The sequence below is a fragment of the Tupaia chinensis genome, unplaced genomic scaffold (genome assembly GCF_000334495.1).
Source record: "Tupaia chinensis unplaced genomic scaffold, TupChi_1.0 Scaffold141517_1, whole genome shotgun sequence".
Classification (NCBI taxonomy): Eukaryota; Metazoa; Chordata; class Mammalia; order Scandentia; family Tupaiidae; genus Tupaia; species Tupaia belangeri.
This window is the reverse complement of record NW_006201378.1, coordinates 2,116,093-2,139,957: the sequence shown is the minus strand read 5'-3', so window position 1 is coordinate 2,139,957 and position 23,865 is coordinate 2,116,093. Positions and strand designations below refer to the sequence as shown.

At 37.9% G+C, this 23,865-nt stretch overlaps 1 protein-coding gene and 1 non-coding gene across 3 annotated transcripts in view; one reads left to right on the top strand and one right to left on the bottom strand.

Annotated features, from left to right (window-relative positions):
• The window catches only part of DLGAP2 (DLG associated protein 2), a 498,047-nt gene that overhangs the window by 381,175 nt on the left and 93,007 nt on the right, over positions 1 to 23,865 (top strand). The gene's annotated exons all lie outside the window — the stretch shown is intronic.
• On the bottom strand, positions 6,210 to 6,271 carry LOC114005063 (U7 small nuclear RNA). Its single transcript, XR_003546985.1, has one exon. It is a non-coding gene; the product is annotated as a U7 small nuclear RNA (small nuclear RNA).

Here is a 23,865-nt window from a genome sequence, read left to right as displayed (position 1 = left end):
TGCCTTTTTATTGAAAATGTGATACATGCAAGTAAACGGGTGAGTGGCTATGTGTTCTAATTATCAGCTCATAAAGTTTTAACAATAGGAAACATAGATTCCATTCAGGGTTGGATTAAGGGTGGGTCTATTACAGTTCAGCAATTGCTTGATTGATATAGGCAGGTTTAAGGGAACTTCAAGGAATGCAGTTTCAGGAAACAGCCTCCAGCAAGCAGAGTTAATTATCAGCCAATGCTCAGCGGCAGCCATCTTGTGATTACTTAGTATGATGCTAAGAAAAGAAAATCTCAAGTATAGGTATTAGTTCTTATGGATCTCAATAAAGAATGATACTTACATTATTTTACAGGGATCTAAAACTTAATTCAAGGTATCCTAATATATCTATCTATTCCAAAGGGGTGAACATATTGTTCACTTGGTGAGGGCGGGGGTGTCCTGGGCCAGTTTCAGCCTAATCTTATTTTATGTAAAGAAAAGGTTATTTTTAAGCTTATGTTAAATGTGTCTTGAAGGGCCTTCCAAAGGTCAAGAAGATTTCTGCCTAGATGGAACTTCAGCACACCCTCCATTGTGACCACAAGGATGAAGCATTGTAATTAACAGTAGGTGGTCAGGGCAAAGGTTGGGGGACTTTCAGGAAATCTTATCACATACTCAATATGTATGAGAGCTATGTAATTCTTTTATAGTAGTATATCAGGGAGTCAGAGGGGTGTCGCTTCCCAGCAAGGCTACCGCAGTCTCTGGAGCATACAGCAAGCAGCCAGGCCAACATGCTGAGTTGACCCAAGCTTTGCTCATAGGTCAGGGGGGAAGGGGAGAGGGCGTACAGCAGCGACCTTGCCAACGTGCTGAGCCGACCAAAGCTGTGCTCAAAGGTTGAGGGCTCAAACAGATCCTGGGACCCCACTGGGCTGGACTCCTCCAGGGTCCAGGACTCGAACCGCAGTCAACTACATGGGAGTCCAGCGACATAGCCATTACACTAACTGCTGGTCCCTCTTTTCTTGACTCTTGTCTTTTTTTTTCCTTTTATCTTTGTGGATTCTGAAAATAACACATAGAACATATAATAGATGTTTAATACATTTTTGATGAATGTGTCGATAGCTGGGAGAACAATTAAGTATTAATATTGAGCCCTAATTTTATTTTAGTATGCTATTAATTTTTAAATTTCTATGTACCCATATTCTTGATAAATAAAATGCACATTTGCATACATACATAGCAAAAAAAAAATTTTTATAATTTCTTTTCTTAAAGATATCATCAGGTCACGTGTTCTCATTTTGCTTAATTGTTATAAGCATTTTATTCTGCTCTCTCTCTTTCCCACTCCCATTCTCTCTTTCTCCTCCTGTCTCTTTCTTCTCTTCTACCTTTAACTCTCTTCTCAGCTTTCTTAGAAATAAAAGAGAGCATTAAGGTCTTAAGATTCAGGATTCTTTTTCTATGTTTACAATTTTTTGACAAAAAAAGATATGATTTGTACTTCTTATTGCATGACACCTGAATCCTGAACATGTGAGATGCTAAGGTTAGGCATGTGAATCACATCCTGTCAGCCCGATCTTCTAGAGTAAGCTTTAAAAAAAATACACACACACACACACATACATACACACATATATGTATATATATACACACATACATATATATATACACACAGATATATATGCATGTGTGTGTGTGTGTGTATATATATATATAGAGAGAGAGAGAGAGAGAGAAAGAGAGACATTTGTTATAGGGTGCATGTGTTTTCCAGAAACAGAGAGAGAGAGACAGAGAGACAGAAAGCAAGCAATCACCCCCCGGGGGGGATGGCCATGCTGCAGTGCAGTCCCTTCTCCTCCACTCCTCTCTTGTGATTTTTGAGCACACACACACATGCACCCAGTGTGTTTCAAGCCTCTGGGTCCAGGACCTGAACCACGGTTGACCATGTGGGAGTTCAATAATGTAACCATTATGCCATCTGCTGTTCCCCACCACTTATATTTTAAAGGATAAGTTGTTCTAGTCTCCTGGGGCTGCCGTAATGAAGTATCACAATTTGAGTGTTTTAAAGCAACAGAAATGCTCTGAGTTCTAGAGGTCGGAAGTCCAAAATCAAGGGGTGTTAGCAGGGCCATGCTCCCTCGAAAGTCTCTAGGGAATACTTTTCCATGTTTTTGTTATTGTTGTTGTTTTAGTTTTTACTATAAGGTACATGCACTCATCACACAGAGAAAGAAGAGGAACATGAGAAATCAAGCCCCGAGGAGGATGGCCGCTCCACCATCCCTTCTCTTCCACGCACACACACACACACACCCAGTGTGAGTTTCTAGCCACTAGGTCTAGGACTTGAACCACAGAGTTAGTCATGTGGGATCCAATGTGATCACTCCATGCCATCTGTTGGCCTCAGACTTTTTTTTTTTTTAAGAGAGGTTTTTGCTATGGGGCACATTTGCTCACTATAAAGACAGAGGGAGACAAAGAGACAGAAAGTAAGAAATAACCCCCCGCCCCAGCGGGGTTGGCCACCACAATCCCTTCTCCTTCATTCTTCGCTCAGTATTTTGGGCACACACACACACACACACACACACGGCATGAGTGTAAGCCACCAGGTCCAGGACTTGAGCCACAGTCAACTATGTGGGATTCCAGCAACATAACCATTACATCATCTGCTGGTCCCTGGCGTCAACTTTTCAATGTCTTTTCAAGATTGTGGCATGGGGCAGTATCACCCTATTCTCTCCCTTCAACCTAAGAGGTAAAAGTGGTTCTGGAAACTTCAGTGGTGGGTGCAGAGGCGGTTTTGGTGGTAATGACAACTTTGGCCATGGAGGGAACTTCAGTGATTGTGGTGGCTTTGGTGGTAGCTGTGGTGGTGGTGGATTTGATAGAAGTGGGCCCTGGAATTTAATAGAAATTGGACGAATACGGAAGATTTGTTGTTGAGTTTAGCAGGTCAGGCTATGAAAGAGAGACATTGCATGTCTCCACTTACCATACCGAATGTCTGCACTCTATGGTAGAGACTGAAAGACTGGAAAATATGAAAGTATTAAAATTGTAATGGACACTGGAGACAAAGTGGAAAGAGAGTGTGAGAGGGGAAGAGTGTAGGAAAGTTTGTGTGTGGGGGGGGGAATGGAGAGGTAAGACACTTGTGGGACACAGATAAGGTTTATTTTTTGTTGATGAGGTTGTATGTGGTGGTCTCAACTGGGCTGGACTGAGGTGTATATCATGCTGGGTGAAGTCTCTTCACAATCTAAATGATGTATGAATAACAATAAAAAATAAATAATAATAAGAAGTGGGGATGGCTATAATGCATTTGGTAATGACGGAAGCAGTTTTGAAGGTGGTGGAAGCTACAATGATTTTGGCAGCTATAACTATCAATCTTCAAATTTTGCACCCATGAAGGGAAGAAACTTTGCAGGCAGAAGGTCTGGCCTCTATTGTGATGGAGGCCAATATTTTGCCAAATCATGAAGCCGAGATGGCTATGGCTGTTCCAACAGCAGCAGAAGTTAGGACAGAGGCAGAAAGTTTTAATTACTGCCAGAAAACAAAGGTTAGTGGGAGAGAGGGGTCAGAGAAGTCACAGACAAGCTACAGGTTACAACAGATGAGAACTCAAAACTCAAGGACTATATTTGTAACTAATTATATAACAGATTATTTTAGTTTCAATTTTGTAGAGCGTATAAAGCATTCCAAGAAAGGGTTTTAATGTAGTTTTGTTGTTGTTGTTGTGTGTGTGCATGTGTGCGTGTGCCCATGTTGTTGATTGCTAATGTCAGCCTGATCATGGCACTGAATAAATGTGTCTTTAAAAGAAAAATTGAAATTCCATCATGGTCATGTTGGCACAAGCAGGAGGCATCTCTGTATGAAGCATGGGCCACATGGGAGGCCTGAGTTCAATTCTTGGCCCACCCTAAACAGACTGGGTGTGGTAGCACATGCTTGTGATCCTAACTGGGAGGTTGGGGCAAGAGGATTATAATATAGCAAGACTGTCAAAAATACTTCCCTCTCTCTATTTTTCTATCTCTCTCTCTCTCTCTTTCTCCTTCCCTACCTCCCTCCTGTGTACTCTCTGTCATAAAAAGCCCGAAAAAAACAACAAAACCCTGGCTTTTGACAGGAAGTAGATGAATATGGAAGTCTTACTGCTGAGTGAAGCAAACCAGGCTATGAAGGAGAGGCGTTGTATGTTCCCGCTTAATATATACCGAGTGTTCGCACTCTATGACTGAAACTAATTCACCAAAGGATATAGAAACACAGTATATAGATGTAAATATCAGATATAGTATACGTGCAAGAGGAGGGTCTGAGGAAGGACATTTAGAAGAAACATAGGGAGGCAAAGTATTGATGTCACAGGGAGGTGTGGTATTGTCTGTTGAGGATGTTTTGTGGTTTTGTCAATTGTGTTGGGGAGAGATGTTCACCTGTTGAAATATCCATTTTGTAAGATAAGTAATAATGTGATTGAATGTATAAAAGAAAATGAAATGAAAAATAAATTAATTAATTTAAAAAAATCAAAATCCCATCCACAGTGCTCCTGGGTCCGGGTAATGGGCACTCTGTCTTCTTTATCCACTGTGATTGCTCTTTCAGCTCCAATCCAAATAGCCACATTTCATTCCTGGGTCCCACTCTTGGTGGAACTCTCCCAGCCAGTACTAAGGAGTGGTAAATCTCTATCCTCTAAATTTCTTGAAGTAATCCAGAAGCCATTTTAAATGGTGTTAAAGGATCAGCTAAAACATGTATGACTACTTTTGCGATCATTAAGGAAGCTTGCAATATTAGGATATAAATATGCAAACATCTTACACATTCTTACCCTCCTGTGCTTGGGAACCATCCCCATCCCCACAGGTGTGGAACTGAACATGCTCAGGCTAGTATGGGTTAGCCTGTGAAGGCATGAGTACTTAAAATAACTCAGACATATGATTCTTTTCAAACTTCAATTGCCTTTTCTATTCAAAACTTCTTTCTTCCTTTCTCTCTATAAAAGCTAATCATGAAGCACTGGGGGATTATGGGGGAAGATAGTTCAGGGCATGGGATCTACTGTCACACACAGCCTCTCCCCTTCACTCTTCCTAATGCTGGTTCCTTCAGTGTTTGGGTAGGAAGAGAGGATGTGGAGGAGAAAGAAGGTTCCTTACTTGACTGAGCAATATGGAAATGCTGTCTTGGTGGGATGTTACAACTCTTAAAACTGGCCATTCAAATGGGCATTCTTCAGTTCTGTTGAGCTCCCTGGAGTAGTCTTTCCTATCGATTCTTTCCTAACTTGGAAAACATGGCTCAGTTTCCCCTCTCCTGCCCAACACCCTCTCTTTCTAATACTACCTCCAGTGGCCTCCGCCCACAGCCTTTTTTGGAATTCCATACTGGTGAGCATCTCTCTTTGAGAAGCAGAATGAATAAAATTACTCAAATCCGGACACTTTCTTTGTGTCTACTTGACCTGCAATGAATATACGTATGACTGCTGTGCAGAGAGTGGATGTGCAGTCTAGATTACAAATACCCCTCTCAACAGGCCATCTTTCTGGCTCTGCATCACACGCCACAGCATCCTGGACTATCAAGAAGATGAGACCCTCAGCTATCCCCAACAGAGGGGAAATCATTTACTTACTTTGTAAATATTCCGGGGGGATTCTGGAGCTCATGCTTTTGTCTCTATATAAATAATTCTAACATAAACCAGAAAGATGTGATAAGATGAAGGTGAAAATGTCCAGAGAAAGATAGCAATCAAAATGACAGACTCTCATGGAAATTCCTCCCACCTAGATGGGTATATGGAAGAAGAGACGATGTGGAGGGAAGTGGTGGCATCTGAGCACTTTTCCCCAGGAGAGTCCCTTCGCTATATTCTACCCAGTACTTCATTCTACTGTTAGCCAAACCACTGCATCTCGCTTTGTCTCCATTCTATTTTTTGTTTGTTAGTATTTCTTTTTTTCTATTTTATTTTATAATTTCTTATTCATTTTTAATTGTTGTAATCTTTCTAGTATGGATTTTCAAAGTATGCATCCACTATGTGATAACCAAAGGATAATACCATGTTCATTGTTTTCAACAAAGAACACTGTATCATGATGTTTACCATTAATTTGATAAGATTGGCAGTATCTGTTCTTTTTTTGTGGGAGGAAGGCTTTCTGGTAAAAACTGAAACACTGGTTAGACAAATTCTAAAAGAGCTGTAACACTAGTATCTGTTCTCTTTTCATGCAGTTGTGGTATGCCATTACATGACCCATTTGCCCCAGCTACCTGTATTCTTGCATCTGTTAAAAGCTTTTCTCTATGTTGTATTCTGTAAAGATGTACAGGGATTAAATGTAAATTCTTTAAATATAAAAAAGTAAAATAATTTTAAAACAAAAAATAAACAAACATACAAGTTAATTTCTTCAAGTTATAAGTGCTATGAAAAGAGTTTTATCTGATAGTGACTCATAGTTGAAGAAAGGGGTAGCATTTTTTAATGGAGGTCTTAGAAGGCCTCTTTAATGGCACAGCATTCAGAATTTACCAGAGTTAATCATTAATATCTGGTGCGTTTCCTTTCTCTGTGTATTTCCTTTTATAGACCTTTTCTCACCCACCATCTGTTCCCAACCCCTGTCTTATGAAGAGGCTCTTTTACAGACCCAGTTTTGTTATTCTTTATAACTAGGACCTCCCCGTGCATTGTCATAACATTTGCAGTGAGAAAATTTGTTTCCCTTATTTTCAAAGAGATCAATAAAAACAAATTAAAATGGGCTTTTTCCTGATCCCCTCTGAGCCTCCTTACTCCCCACTCCACATTTGCATCCATCCTTCACAGCCACTTACTTGCATTCAGCTGTGATGGCTCTTGGCTTACACCAAGCCCATGTCACCTAATGGCAGCCGTTCCCTGGTCATAGTTTTCTAGTTGTTTCCAACCACTAGTTCAGTCCAATCTACATTTATCAAGATTCTTCACAAAATACTCCTTTGCATTCTGTTTCTTACTTCCCTAAAGCTTAATTATGTTCAGTAAAAATCTCTCATCTCATCATGAAAACTCTGTCAAAAATCTTCACATGCTGCTTTTTCTACCACTTTCTCAGATCCTTATGTATGGATGATTGCCCTGAAATGCACTTCAGTTCCCTCTCCCAAATCACATCTCCTCTGAATTCACCCTTATTTTTCCACTCAGGAAAGGCCTCCCTGAAACATGAATGGGATCACAGTGCATTTCGTTTCATAAAGATCTGCATAGCAGTCTCAAAAGCCCATCAGTATGTGAACTGGAAAGAACCTTCAGCATCCTTCTAATCCAAACAGTTAAGAGAGTAGTTTTCAGCCATAGAATTTCCTGCCTAGGACCTCCATTTTATTATTGGATGATTTTATTTTTTAAAACCATGAACTTAAAAAAATCTAGTTCTTGCCTTCTCTTTTTTTTTTTTTTTATTGTATGATTTTTAACTACTGGAAAGTTCCCATTGTGAGACTTTTCCACTTGCCATTTTTTTCCCTCATAGTTTCATTTAGAGTAGTTGTATTTATTTTCTATCTTTTGAGTTTGTCTCTACTTCCTGATTAAATTATGACCTTCTCACATGGAAGGGCAATGTGCACTCATTTATTTTTATTATACCACAGTAATTGTCATGCTGTGACTTTTCAATGAACATTGCTAACTGTCTAGGGTACCATTTGTGATGTTAGACTCTGCAGTTACACTATTATTTTAGTTTCAAATGGACATACTTTTAAAAACCACTTTTATTATCTACAATCACAACAAGAGGGCAAATAGGGCAATTTTTACTATTTATCCTTACATTTATGTTAGAATTACCCAAATTCTTTATTAAATTTGGTATTTATGATTGAACATTTCAACAGTAAAAAAAAAAAAAAAAAAAAACTTTAAAAAAAATTTTAGAGTGATATCACCGAGATGGTAACATAGGAAACCATGAACCCTCCCCACTCCCCCCAACCCAATTCAGCAATTCCTTTTGAGAATCCAGAAACTAACATTTTCTGCACTACAGACAATCATAAGGCCAAAATTACTGAAGATGGTAGAGAAAGTCTAATAAGAATATGTACCCTACCCCAGTACCATGTGATCAGAAAGAAAGCACCTCTCTCTTATTCCTGAAGGAAAGGAGTTACTTAGAGGGGTTTTCCTGATTCCCTAGGAGCCTCCCTACCCCCTCTCTGCAATTGCATCCATTCTTCACAGCCATTTACTTCCATTGAGTTGTGATGGCTCCAGCACTCAACTTTTCCAAGAGAACTCCCCAAAAGTCTGGCTTCTGACTTGTTTGTTTTGGAACTCTGAAAGATCTGGAGAGTCTAGTCACCTGGAGGAGAATGGAGACTACAGCTTGGGCTAAAAGACATGACAGATCCTTCTCTCTGCTCACCATAGAGTGTTCAATCCAAAAAAAAAAAAAAAAAAAAAAAAAACACCTCATCTCTCAGCCTCCCCCTGTGGAAGGAAAGAGTTCACATATGTACCCAGCACCCTAACTTCTCAAGGTCAGACCGAAGAACTGGCATCTGTCTTCCTAGTCTGGGAGCCCTGATGTGCCCAGGAGGATCTAGTTACCTGAGAAGAACAGACTTTGCTACTTAGACTAGTCGATGCCATAACTTCCACTCCTGGCTCACCATAGAACACAGGTGTCTCCTTCTCTCTAGGATGAAAAAACGTTGATCAAGGCCTTCAGAATCTCTGGCCAGTTGATTGGTAGCTGTCTTCTCATTATAAGGGCCAGGCCGTGAAGGTGAGAGAGGTGCCTTCTTTGTCTAATATGCAGACACCACCATAGAAAGTCAAGGAAAATAAAAAATTAGGCAGAAATGTCTTAAGCAAAGGAATAAGGCAAATCTTTGGAAATCATCCCTAATGAAATGGAGTTATACGATTTATTTGGCAGAATTAGAAATAACCATATAAAAATGCCCACCCAAAGTCCAGAAAATAATGAATAAACAAAGTACAATTTCAATAAAGAGATAGAACATATAAAAAAAAAAGGTGCCACCCAGAAATTATGGAGCTGAAGAAGACAATAAATAAATAATTTATTAGACAGGTTTGACAGCAGACTAGATCAAGCAGAAGAAAAGATGAGTGGTCTCAAAGACAAGGTCCCTGGAAATCAGTCATTCAGAGGAACAAAAAGAAAAAAGAATTAAAAAGTGAAGAAAGTTTAAGGAGCTTATGAGACATCATCAAGCAGTCTGTTATGTGCATTGCAGAAGTTCCAGAGGAAGAGAGAAAGAACCCAAAAGCTTATTTGAAAAAATAATGGCTGAGGGATAGCCCCATAACCTAGTATTTAAGAAAGCCAGATATCCCATGGCTGACCACAGTTTCAATCCTGGCCCTGTAAGCTTGCAAAGCCTGCTGGGTGTGTGTGTTGTGTGTGTGTGTGTGTGTGTGTGTGTGTGTGTGTATGTGTGCACATCCCCCAAATCCCAATAGGATGGAGACATGAAAAAGAGGAACTGTGGCACGGCATGACCACATTCCATTGGGAGGTGATTTCTCCCTCTCCCTCTCCCTCTCTCTTTCTCTGGTAATGATGAGTGCACATATCCTCTGGCAATACATAAATAAATAAATAATAACTTCCCAAATCTGGAGAAAATGGACACTCAGGTCAAAGGAGTTCAAACAATCCGAATAAGATATCCTCCTCAGAAATACATACCAAACACATTCTGATCAACTTATATAAAGTCAAAAAAACAGAATTTTGAAAGTAGCAAGAGAGAGTAACTCGTCCCGTATAAGGGGTCACCTTTCACCTTCTAATAAGACTATAAGTCAGGTTTTTTAACAGAAATCTTATGGGCCGGAAGGGAATGGAATGATATATTCAAAGTGATGGAGCAAACTGCCCCACAAAGAATACTATATTTAGCAAAACTGTCCTTCAGAAATGAAAGACTTTCTTAGACAAATCAAAACTGAAGGTTTCATCACTACTAGACCGGTCTTACGAGAAATCATAAAGGAAATTCTTCAAGTAGAAACAAAAAGACATTAAACAAGAATACAAGAGTATAAGACATTATGAAATTCCTTCGTCGAGGTAAATAAAGAAACAAATACAGAACACTATATCACTGTAATAGCAAAGAGTAAAACACTTTTAATTCTAAAATTAAAAGAAGAAAGTATTAAAAATAACTGTAACCAAAATATATACTTTGAAATACACAAAATGAATAAATATAACTTGTGCCAGTTATATCATTAAGTAGCAGGGGTGGGGGGGTTGTTTAAAATGTAGAGTTTTGCATATGATTGAAGATAAGTTCATTGGAAATGGAGGTTTTTGGGTTTTTTTTCAGCTTAAAATTGACTGTTACAGGCCCAGCCATGGTGGTACAGTGGCCACACACCACTCCACACTGCTGAAGCCATACTGAAGATCAGGATTCAGTTCCCAAGTCAACCTGTACACACTGGGCATGCATGTGCCCATATCTATGATTCTGGCACTGGGAATGTTGACTGGCTTTTTGAGAGGATAAACGAAATTGGCAAACCCTAGCTAGACTATCTAAGAAAACATAAAAGATCCAGATAAATAAAATCAGAAACAAAAATATTGAGCTTTACAACAGCTACCACAGAAATACAAAAGCTCTTTTAGAGAAACAGAGAGAAAGAGAAAGCCTGACTAGGCCAATAATAAGTGACAAGATTGGATGAGTAGTAAGTAGTCTCTCAACAAAGAAAAGCCCAGGCTTCACTGCTGAATTCTACAATTCCATTAAAGAATAATTAACACAATGTCTATTTGAGTGGGAGGTTGGTCTCAGTTCTACACAACTTGGTTAGAGTGGGAGGTTCATCTCAGTTCTACACAGATTTACTAGGATAGAAGGCTAGTCTCAGGTCTGCACAGGTTACTAGTGGGAGAGGTTGGTCTCAGTTCTGCACAGGTTAGTTAGGGTGAGTTATATCTGAGCCTATGGTTCAGAGAGTGCTTGAAATGAAATAAACAACTTTATAAATCATTAACATGCCAATGGAATTTCATATAAAAAAGGACTAAAATATATGAAAAGAAGGAGAACAATGACTGAGCCCTCATATCCTGCAACATTTAGAGATCGGGAATAAGAGGAAGGGCAATTAGTTAATGTGGTAATTAATTTATTACTGTATTCATTATACCATATAAACTATAAGTCATTATCCTGGCTAGCAACATTTGTTTGGGCTGTTAGGCTTCTTTGGAATGGTAGTTATTTAGTAGGGATTGGTCCCTGCAGTGCACAAGTGATTCAGAAAATCTCTGCAAACCACATCTCCCTGAATGAGTAGGCCTGACAGACATTGATGACTGTCTCTGGCAAGGCAGTAACATCAATATTAGGAATTATGTTATTTGTCTGTGGTTGTGTTTCTCATGCTGGAATGAGAGCAGAGAGTCTATCTTATTCCCTGGTATTTTCTGCATACTGTAATGGAGCATGGTGCCCAACTCATAGTAGTTGAACAATAAATATTTCTTGTCCTAGTGATTATTTGTCTAAGAGACTGGGCCTGAGGATAGAATAAAATGCTTCTAAACCAGACTGCATATTCCCTAAGTGTTCTCCTGGCAGGAAACTGCTGTTCAATATTTGACTGTTTAATATTTGATGAGGCGGTGCAAATTATTAAACTCAAGTTGCTTTGATGTGAAGTGTTTTCTGACTCCCACCATTCTGCTCCCATCTCTCCTATCCACCTGCCCCATAGAATAACTGCTGAATCTCTGCATCTCTACTTCAGCTGAAGTCAGACATTCCACCATCACACATTTCCTAATCCCTAAGACAAAGTTGAAACAGAGGAAGAGTTTAAGGATGCCTAAATGAGCAACCCCCAAAGAAATACCTTTTCTTGATTTTGCTGACACTGTAGACCTTATTCACATGTGAGGATTCTGATTTCCCATTTCCAAGGATATGGCTACCTAATCAGTGGGGCAAAACTCTACTATAAATGCATTATTGTTTGCTGGAAATGCATATATAAGTCCTGTCTTATAACACTAGTAGATGTGTCACTAAGGTGTTTCTTATTGTGATGTTGTGGAGGAAAAAAAAAGATTCTCTAAAGAGTATCCTATTGCTCCACACAAGTAGATCACTGTTTCTCAAAGTCTGATCCACAGACCACCTGTGATAGAAATCACTTAGAATGTTTATTAAAAGTGCAGATTTGGTGACCACATCTTTCTAAATGCCATCTCTGGGAATGTGATCATTCCCACTACACTCCTCTTTGGAATTACCCAGGAGATTTTGCTGAAGGTTAGGATTTGCAAAACCAATGATTGAATGTTTTTTTGTTGACCCGACACCAACCTTTAAATATAAACTGACAACTGTAGAAATGTTTATAAAGAGAAAAGCAATTTATTTGTTTTAAATCCTCAAACATAGAAGGTTTAGATGTATATAGCAATGAAGAAACCTTAGGCAAAATAAATTCTTTTGTGGAAGGCTCAATGTTCATAATCACTGAGCTTCACATTTGCGTAAGAGAAGGTATAATATTTACTTTATCTGTATAGCACTTGTTATGTAGACAAGATAAACATAATACAATCACCTTGTCTTTAGAAGCAATAACACCAGAAGCTACACAGAGTTCATTACAGCAGGGCAAGCTTTACTGGCATTTGTCTTCAGTGACCCTCAGGACAACCCCCTGAAGGAAACAGTCCAAGTGTAATCATTGCCTCTCTTGTGAAAAGGAAGGAATTTTGATTCAAGAACATACATAACTTTCCTAGGTTTCTACAGTGAGAACAAACAGAATTGAAATGCAAACTCTAAACCCAGATCTTCTGACTTCAAACCCCATGTTTTCAACACACCTGTTTTCTCTCTTTAAAAAGAGCAAGCCATCTGAGTGGAAAGTGGTTCAAAGACTTCATTTGCATTTGTCACCATTTGAGTAGATACCACTGTAGTTCTTTCAGATGATATGCTTATAAGATCCTTGAGAGACAAAGCAATTTCCATATTCTCCTGAGGTTTTTTTGTTCACAACCTAAAGCAAGCAGATGATAACAAGAACCTCTCCTGAATGCACAAATTGAAAGATCTATTGAAACCAGACTCCTCTTCATGCATTAGGTTAAGAAACTTGCTCATCTTCGTTTGCCTAAAATGCCTGCTCAGGATGATTTTTTTTTTAACGTTAGCCTTTTAAAACTTTAAAGTGCTACTCATTTCAAAGGCCATCCCATCCTGCAAACTTGTGACCCCACTGACATTACGTTCCATGTTCTTTGTTTTTTGTTTATTTGCTTTGTCTTTGTTGTTTATTAGTATTTTTGCCATAGGGCATGCACACTTGACAGAGAGAGACAGAGAGTGAAAGTGAGAAGTAAGCCCCCAGAGGGGATAGCCACTGCTCAATTCCTTCTCCTGAATCCGCCTCTCAAGATTTTGGGCACACACGTGTGCATGCGTGTGCACACACACACACACACACACACCTGGTGTGATTTTTAAGCCCCAGGATCAAGGACCTGAGGCATGGTCACTCATGTGGGAATCCAGTGCTTTAACTAGCATGCCACCTATTGGCCCAAGTTCCCTGTTTTTAAAGGAGAAAATGGAGCATGAAGCCCTTCAATAACTGTCTGAGACTACAAAGTAAACAATAGTGCTAAAACCAAAGTTCTTATCTCCCTGTCTGAAAATAAACTATTGGCTAGTCTTACATTTGTCTGAATTATTAAATTTGTCACATGGTTGTGATAATCTACTGTGATTATTTTAAAAATATAACATGGCAACTCATGGAAAATTTGAAATCAGAAGATCTTTATGTTTAAATCTCAACTCCATCATGTTTTCTGGTGTTCTTGACCACTCTGTCACCTCTCAATCAAGCCTTTTTCTTCTTTTTGAAACAACGTTAATTATATTATCTTCCTCACAAAATTATAGCCAGTATTAAATGAGATAAGGAAGATGAAAGTACTTGTGGAAGGTCAATTATTATTAACTACAGTGCTCAGAGTTTCCTCACTCTCTTCCTAGAGATACCCAAGAGACATTATGAACTGAAAGTCTCAATGGAAACTTAATTTTTTCTTGAAAATCATTTTCAAATCTCCTTTATGCATATACATTTTACTTTATACAATTTATAAATGTCATAAAGCTAAGTACTTGGTTTTTTTTTTTTTGGAGAGGTTTTTGCTATAGGGCGCATGTGCTCACCAGACAGACAGAGAGAGACAGAGAGACAGAAAGCGAGAAATCACCCCCTGGGGGGGATGGCCACACCACAATCCCTTTTCCTCCATTCTCCTCTCGGGATCTTGGGCATACACGCACACGTGCCCGGCGTTGAGTTTTAAGCTACCGGGTCCGGGACGTGAACCACGGTCAACTGCGTGGGAGTCCAGCGACATAGCCACTACGCCAACTGCTGGTCCCAAGCTAAGTACTTTTCTATCTTATTTTTAGCAGCTTTATTGAGATAAAAGGTATTGCTTTACAGTTCATTCATTTGAAGTACACAATGCAATGGTTTTAGTATATTCAGGATTGTACAACCATCTCCATAATCTATTTCCAAACATTTTTTTCACACACAGAAGAAATCCCATACTCATTAGATAACATGTCTTCATTTTCTCCAACTCTTCCAACTGGTAGTTATTACTCTACTTTCTGTCTGTTATATAAATTGAATCCTACAATATGTGGAATTCGTGGCTGGCTCTCTTCACTTAACATAATGGTTTCAAGGCTCACCCATGGTATAGCATATATCAGAACTTCATCTCTTTTATGACTAGATAATATTTCACTGGTTAGATAGACCACAGTTTATTCATTCATCAGTTGATATATAATACATTTAGGTTGCTCTCACTTTGGGGCTATTATGAATAATCCTCTATGAACATTCTTATGTAAGTTTTTATGTAAACATATATTTTTATTTATCTCATAGTAGAGTAACTTGCTCATTTGATAACTACGTGTAACCTTTTGTGGAATTTCCAAACTGTGTTTCAAAGTGGCTATACTACATATAGTATTTAATAAGTTTTATATATCCTACATTATATTGTATTTTATGTTTAAATGTATATATGTTTATATAATATTTATCCCTCATCTTAAAAAAATTCTTATTTTTACTGATTTAATCTCTGAAGATTAATGAGTACATAATTTTATATTAAGAGCAGGTTAATCATCTGTCTTAAAACATATGCATTGATATTGATCAATTAACCTCTGTAACATGGAAGACAAATAATGATAACTTTCCCTTAATATTCATCTTTTCTGTCCTAATTTTTTCTTTTTTTTTAAATATAATTTGCCAGAGGATTCTTGCACTTCAGAGAGAGAGAGAAAGAGAGAGAGAGAGAGAGAAAGTATCTCCACATGGGAGAGGGCCACAATACAATTACTTCTCCCTCTTTGGGACTTTAGGTACACTTACACTCCCAGCATGTTCCCCAAGCCACCAGAACTGGGACTCAGTCCAACCAGTTGGCCATGTGGCATCCAGTTGCCTCAACTACTACACCACTGGCTGGTCCTCTTTCCTAGTTTTTAAGTCTCTCTCCTTTCCTTAATTTCCAATCTAAATCACACACTGCAACACAATGTTACTGTCTTTTCTTTAAGATATATTTTACACGTTGACCTATAAAGCAGTTTTTGAAAAGAAGAGTTTTAGAAATACTTTAGATCTCTTTAAATATGTCCTTCAGAAAATCAAATTCTGCCAAAACGTATGGGCTGCACAGCAAGCTCCACGAGGACAAGGACAATGGCCTTCATCACAGATGTCCAGTGAATGTTATTAGATGAATGACTCATTTTTCAGGATAAACATATTTGGGGAGAGCATTTTAAAAACAACAGAAAAAGCCTCTTTTTAGAGAGACTATTTTTGTTTAATTCTAGCCAATGTGGGTCTTCATACTTCTCTCCGTTTCTGTCAACACTCTCTGCTTATGTCGACATTTCGCATCCAGTTCACTAATACTGGGCTCTTCTATTTTGTGTCTTTTTGGAAAAAAAAAAAAAAATTACAGGCAAAGCTGTCACCAAGTTGAATTTAAAAAAATAACTTTCAGAAATTATGAATGTCAAGGATTAAATTGCTACATTTCGTGCTAGTTATATTAATTTCCAGCACAAATATAGATAGTAAGGCAATTCTTGTGATGTGTGACTTAGAAAGTCTTAGAATCAGCAGTGTTGCAGTAAAAAGCAGACCAAAGGGAGCCTTTTTGGCATAGCCAGATGGACCTTCGATGACACAGTTCACTCTAAATTTATGTCACAGCTTCAGCTGTCACTTTGAGTACTTGTAGTCTAAGAATCTAAGAATCACCACACACAGTCACACAGTTCTCATAGGATCATATGTAAACTCCGTCAGTACTCTTAAGGAGACTTAAAATAGATTCTTTGAATAAGCAGAAAAGAAATTTTTAGAAAGAGCATAGGAAATCTTTGTGAATCTCCAGTAGGGCAAGAAGATCATAATTGAAGGCTCTGTAGCCAGGGGAATAAATCTCATCTTGGAATAAGTTTTTCACGGGAAAGCCGATGGCTTGACTCCACATGGCTGACTATGTGGTTTGCATCCTAGACTTGGTTTCTCGAAACACATGCTGGGTGCATGTGCAAGCATGCCCAAAATTCTAAGAAGAGAATGGAGAAGGGATTGTGGCATGACCATCCCCTTCAGGTGTGATTTTTCACTTTTTCCATCTCTCTCTGTCTCTGACTCTCCCTCCCTCCCTCTCCCATTCTCTGACAACTGCATGCCCCCTATAGCAATTTTTTTAAAGAAGTACTGTTGTGCAAAGCTTAGAACTCTCCCCCTTATTCGTAGGGAATATATTCTAAGACACCACCCGCTCCCAGATACCTGAAACAGATAGTACTGAACTCCCTATGCAGTTGGCCTTTAGCAAGGCTGTCACTCCATGCAGCCAAAAAATACATGTATAACTTATTTTTTAAGCTTATTTATTTCATGAGAGAGAGAGATAGAAAAAGAGGGAGAGATGGCATTCCTAACTGGGCACTCCTGCCACATTCTACCCCCAACCTAAGCCTACCCAGATAAACAAATATGCATCCAGGGTGCACAGGGAGGCTCTGGACATGAACCAGGGATCTTTCCATGTGACTTTAGTTGCATTACCTTTGCACGACCATCTGGCCTCTCACATGTAACTTCTGACTTCCCAACATCTACTAAAAGCCTACTGTCAATCAGAAACCTTACTAATAATATAAATAGTCAATTAACACAGGAGTCTCCAACCCCTGGGCCACTGACTAATTTCAGTCTATATATTTTTTCATAATATACTCTAAGAATTTTTAAAAACATTTCATTTTATTATCATTATCATTATATAAAATTTACTATAGGGAATGTGTGTTTATGAGAGAGAGATAGAGAGAAAGAGAAAGGAAAAGTGAGAAAGCAAACTGTGAAGTCTGGGACTCAAGTCGCAGTCGGCCATGTGGGAGTCTAGCACTTTAACCACCATGACACCTGCTGGCCCATATACTATATTTTTTCAATAAAGTAAGCTAGAGAAAGTTATGAAAATCATAAGAAAAAATACTTGATAGTATTTATTGAAAAAGATCTGCATGTAAGTGGGCTTCTGAGTGTTCTCTCTATCCCACGCAGTACAGGGCAGTAAGAGCACAAGCAGAGCTGTGGTCTAAGTTAGTGTGTTAAAGGCTGAGATTCAGGGCCTGACTGACTACGGTGTGGGTGGAAGGACAGCACAGAAGAATGGAGTCATAGGAGAGAAAGCCCAAAATCTGTGTAAAAATGTGGTGACCTCTGAACTGAGCTTAGATTTCAGCTGCTGCCCAAAATTACAACTCTGGGGGAAAAGAAATCAAATCCCAAGTATATGCTGTCTATAAGAGAAGAACTTTAACTATAAACTCATAGGATGACAGTTTTAAAAATACAAACTAATATATCATGCAAAGTGGAAGCAATGGAAAGTTGTAGGGCTATATGAGCACCAGCATGGTAGACTTTAAGATAATAAATATGACCAGAGGGAAAAAGAAGAGTATTTTTTTTAACTATAAAATGGTAGATTCATCAGGAATAGCCAATAATAATAAATATGTATGTACCTAATAACAGGGCTTCGAAGGGCATAAAGAAAAAACTGACTGAGACTGACATATGGGAAATAGATCAGTCTACAACCACAGTTTGAGACCTTAATAATCCTTTTTAGTTAAAGCAACTAGACAAAAATATCAGTAAAGATAGAGAATATTTGCGTAACATTTGAACGGTACTTTCACCTACATTTTACTAGCTCATTTCGCTAGAACTGTACTCCATAAAATGTCAGAACATGTATTTTTCAGGTACACATGGAACATTCACCAAAAAAAGATACAATACTGAACAAAAAGCAAAGCAGTAAATTTCAAAATATTGAAATTATAGAGTGTGATCTCTCAAAAATGATAAGATATCTAGCAAAGCCCATACCATACATCTGCATAAATCATAGATCAAAGAACAAATCACAGGGGAAACTGGAAATTATTTAGAACTGAATGATAATAAAAATATGGTATGTTAAGATGTATTTGATGCAGCTAAAACAGTATTTAAAGAATTAAGTGCTATATTAGAAAAGAATAAAGACTTAGAAAGAACAATCTAAGTTTCCACTTTAAAAAGCTTGGAGAAGAAGAATAAATTAAATCTGAATTAGAAGAAGGAAAGAAATAATAATAGTAGAAATCAGTGAAATAGAAAATATACAACAGAGAAAAATTACAAAACCAAATAAATATTGGTTCTCTTAAGAGAGTAATAAAATGAACAAACCTCTAGCAAAACTGATGACACACATGTGTACACACACACACACACACATACACACACACCCCCAAAGAAAACATACATACTATGAATATTAGAAATAAAAAAGAGAATCATTTTAGATACAAAAGACAGTAAAAGGAAAATAATGTAAACGTATGCCAATAAATTCTATAGCTTTTATGAAATGGACAAATCTATTGCAAAACACACCTACCAAAATTAAAACAAGAAGAAACATAAAATCTAAGTAGTTCTATTATATATTAAAAAGATTTTGTTAATACAAACATTCCCACAAAGAAAATATCTTGTATAAATTGTTGAACTGGTAAACTTCACTAAATACTAAAAGAAGGAATAACACATATCATACACAAACTTGGAAAACAGAGAGCGATAGAATATACTTTCCTACTTATTTTTGAGGGCTGCATAACTCTGATAGCAAAAATATTACCAAAATACAAAAATTACAGGCCAATATTTTCAAAATTTTAGCAAAATATTAACAATACAAATCCAAAAATGCATTAAAAAGTACAGTCTATTCATGAACAAATGGAATTTATTCCAGGAATCCAAAGTTAATTTGACATTCAAAAATCAATCAAGGGATCTATTAGATATCTATCAGACCTTTCTGTTTATCAATACATATCAAGGGATCTGTCAATAGATAAAAGTAGAAAAAATTTATAATATCCAGACATGAGAAAATTGATAATCACCCAGTTATGACTAAACAAAAAGACTCAGCAAATTAGGAATGAAAGGGAATTTCCTCAATTTAATAAAGGGTATTTACATAAAACCTTAAAGTTTATATCAATATTATTAGTGAAATATTTAACATGGTCGCTCTAAGATTAGGTAAAAGACAAGGATGTCAATTCTTACCATTTACATTTAACATTATAGAGGAGATCCTTGCCAGTGATGTTAGACAAACAAGAGAAGGAATGAGCACTAACATTGAAAATGAAGACGTTTATCCTATATTTATTCTCAGATCACACAACTATTTACATAGAAAACCTAAGAAAGGTACAAAACAAATCCTGGAATGGTGGCATTTATGAAGTCCAGGATGCTGGCGAAATATGTACCTATCAATTGTATTTCCATAGACTAGCAATGAACAATTGAAAAGCATAATTAGCAAACATTAGTAAACATCTCAAGGGCACTATAGAATCACTACATTGAAAATACAAATATTTCTTTTAGTAATCATAAAACACTTCAAAAAATAACAATATACTGTGATGAGTCAGAAGTCTCAATATTGTTAATTCTCTCCAAACTGACATATACATTAAAGGCAGCCTCAGTTAAAATCAATGTAATTCAAAGAAAAGTTCACTCTTTGGAGACACTGACAAGATTCTAAAATATCTGTGCAAATGCAGGACCTAGAAGAGCCAAAACAATCTTGACAAAAGAACAGAGTTGAAGGACTCATACTATCAGATTTTGAGACTTATTAGAGTAATCAGGACAGTATGATATTGGTGTAAGAATCTGCAAGAGTCTCATGACTTAAACACTGTTGATATTTGGGGCCAGACAACTCTTTTTTGTTGGAGGCTATCTGTGCATTGTAGGATATTTTGGCAGTATTGCTAGCTTCTATCTTCTAGATGCTAATATTACCCCTCCCCAAATTATGACAACCTGAAATGTCTCAAGACATTGCCAAGTGTCCAGTAGGGGACATGATTGCCCCAGACTAAGAACTATTCAAATAAATAAAATAGATCAATGTGACAGAATGGAAACTAAAAATTAAAATTTGAGACTTCTGCTCATCAAAAACATATTTCCAAAAATGAAAAGGCAAGCCACAAAATGAAGGGAAATATTTAAAATACACATCCAACAAAAGATTTGAATGCAGGGGAAAGAAAGTTTCTACAAGACAAAAATAAGATAAATAATCCAATAAAAATGGGAATGAAAGTTGAAATTTCTCTTGACAAAAAAAAAAAAAAAGGTACAAATTGACAATAAGAACATCATTAATCATCCAGGAAATGAAAATTAAAACTTTAATTAGATGCCATCTCATTTTCACTAGAATGGCTAAATTAAGAAGAATGAGAATTTAAAATGTTGGTGAGATTGCAGGGTAGAAAATTATAAAAATAAACATCTGTAGAAACTCACTGAGTTCTACATTTAAGACCTGCACATTTCACTGTAATTTATTTTATTTCAATGAATGAAAATGCAATAGGTATTTTTTTCTATTACGTTATTTCTATTTTAAAAAGAAAAAAAATTCTTTTTGGCAAGTTCATCTAGATTTGTTCTTTTCAAAAACAATTAAGCAGTTGAAATGTTTTGACTGGGCAAAAACTATCAAAGAGCCATTTATTTCCCATCTGGTCTGTGTCCTCCCCTATAAGCACCCCTCAGTAGTGTCTTGAGACATCTCTCCCAAATTCCAAAATTATCAAACTTTGAGACTACTCTATTTTTATTTTCCCCAATGCAGGTCTTCCAAGAAAAAAATTAAACATCTTTGTTACTATTAGCTAAATGCTAAATGTATGCCATGTAATATTCTTATTTAATATTCATAAAACTCTATGAGTTTAGAATTATTACTACCATCCTCATTTTGAAGACACCCAGAGAGATTAAGTAACTTATCCATGGTGACACCATTAGCAAGTGGCAGAGACAGGATTTAAACACACACTGTTTGATATCAAAAATGTCCTTCTGGATCAGCCATGTGGTGTGGTGGATGAGGTAGCTGGATCCCACATGGCCAACTGTGCAGTTCAAGTCCTGGATCCAGTGCTTTTTCACTTTCTCTCTCTCCTGCTCTCTGTCTCTCTGGTGAATGCATATGCCCTACTGCATGCATGTATGTATGTATGCATGCATAAATAAATAAATAAATATTGGATTGTCAGAAAAGTCATGATGTGTTTTTCTATGCAAAAAATGTGCCATGACTTTTCTGATGACCCAATAAGTAAGTAAGCAAATAAATAAATAAATGCATCTTTTAAAAGAAAGAAATATTTCTAAAAAACACAAAGCAAACAAAATTAAAAAAGAAAGGAAACATGCTTCAAGCCAGCCAGTGGCATGGTAGTTAAGGTAGCTGGATCCCACATGGTCAACTGCAAGAGTCTTGGACCTGGAGGCTTGATAAACATGCTGGGCATGTGTGCAAGCATGCATGCCCAGAGTCCTGAGAAAAGAATGGAAAAGAAATTGCAGTGTGATCATACCCCCCTGGAGAGTGATTTCTCACTTTCCCTCTCTCCTTCTCTGTGTCTTTCTCTTTCTCTGGTGAGCACAATCACCCTGCGGAAAGAAAACAAAAACTGTTTTCCCCATGAATTCAAACCACCTGTGTACACTAATTATTTCCTGTGTTTAAAGTATATTTCAAGGCTGAGCACACAGCTGACTGCTAATATGGTATTTCCTTTAGATGAAAGAGATCCTCTCTTCTTTGGGTGTCTCGCCAATGTCATTTGAGCATCACTTTCTGTAAATCGTCACATTGCCTTGTGCCCCCAGAGAACTCACCTTTCCTAACCTACCTCTCCTCTTCACTGACAAATTGGACACATAAACTTCCATTTCCTCAACTTTACTTACTGCATTCTGGCTTCTGCCCCAGTTCCATTAAAACCACTTCCTCAGAAATGTCTAATGACCTGATTGTCCCATCAAAGGCTTTTCTCAGCTCTCACTCTGCTGATTTCCTAGCAGCATCCGATCCATCGCCCAGTCCATGCTCCTCTGCTGGTTCCCTGAAGACTCGGTGTAAATCTTCCTCTCTGACTTTTCATCATAAACTCCTTCCATGGTTACCTACTGCTGACTACGGGCTACTCCACCTCATCCTTAAGGATTCTGCTTCGTGACTCTTCTCTTTACACCATCTTGCCGCGTGGCATTCACCACCTAGTATCTATGCACTTACTTCTGTACCACATAGACCTTCATGGTGCTGGTCAACAAATTTGCTCTATTCATTCGCGTAAATTTCTTAAAAATCAGCAGGTCCTCATTGAACTCTTATTTCAAACTCCAAGGCTGGTCTGTTCCTCTCTCTAGTCTCTTTTGTAAACAGTTAGAAGCCTGGGAGGCATTTCAGTTCTCTCTCCTTTACAGCCGTATCTAATCAATGCCTAGTTTCTATCAATGCCATGGGCTAGGTGTTCCCAGAACCTATGACATTCATGTCTCAATTGAAACTAACTCAGTTCGAATCTGCATGGCGTCGCTGGGTCTCCTTCCACAGTGGCACTTCTTGCATTCCCTCTCCCCATCCTCTGAGCCCAGGACACAGAGGGCTCCCTTTCATGAGTTCTCCTTTCATAAATCTCTTGGTCAAGAATTTGTGGTGCTTTATTTTGGGCATGAATTATAACCTCTTTAGACTATCCTTCAGTCCTCACCCACATTGTTTCCCCAAAATTCTCTTCCAGAAAGCCTTTTCCCGAACCCCTCCACTCTGACAAAGAATCCCCCCAACTCCACATCCAAGTTGGTACAGGCCCTTGACTTCCTTTTAGCCTTTTTCATTAAAAATATTTATCTTTGAGGCCAGCAGGTGGCATAATAGTTAAGACACTGGATTCCCATATGACTGGTGGTTAAGGCACTGGATTTCCACATGATCCTGGTTTGAGTCTCAGATCCAACAGCTTGAAAATCATGCCAGCTATGTGTGTGTGTGTGAGCCCAAAATCCTAACAGGAGAATGGAGGAGGAGGAATTGCAATATGGCCATCCCCCCTCGCCCTGGGGGATGATTTCTCACTTTCCCTCTCTCTACCTCTTTTTTGCAAAATATACATGCCCTATAGCCAAAAGAAACAAATAAGAAAAAAATCATGTCTGTGTCTGTGTTCCTGACACACTATGAAGTCCTTAGG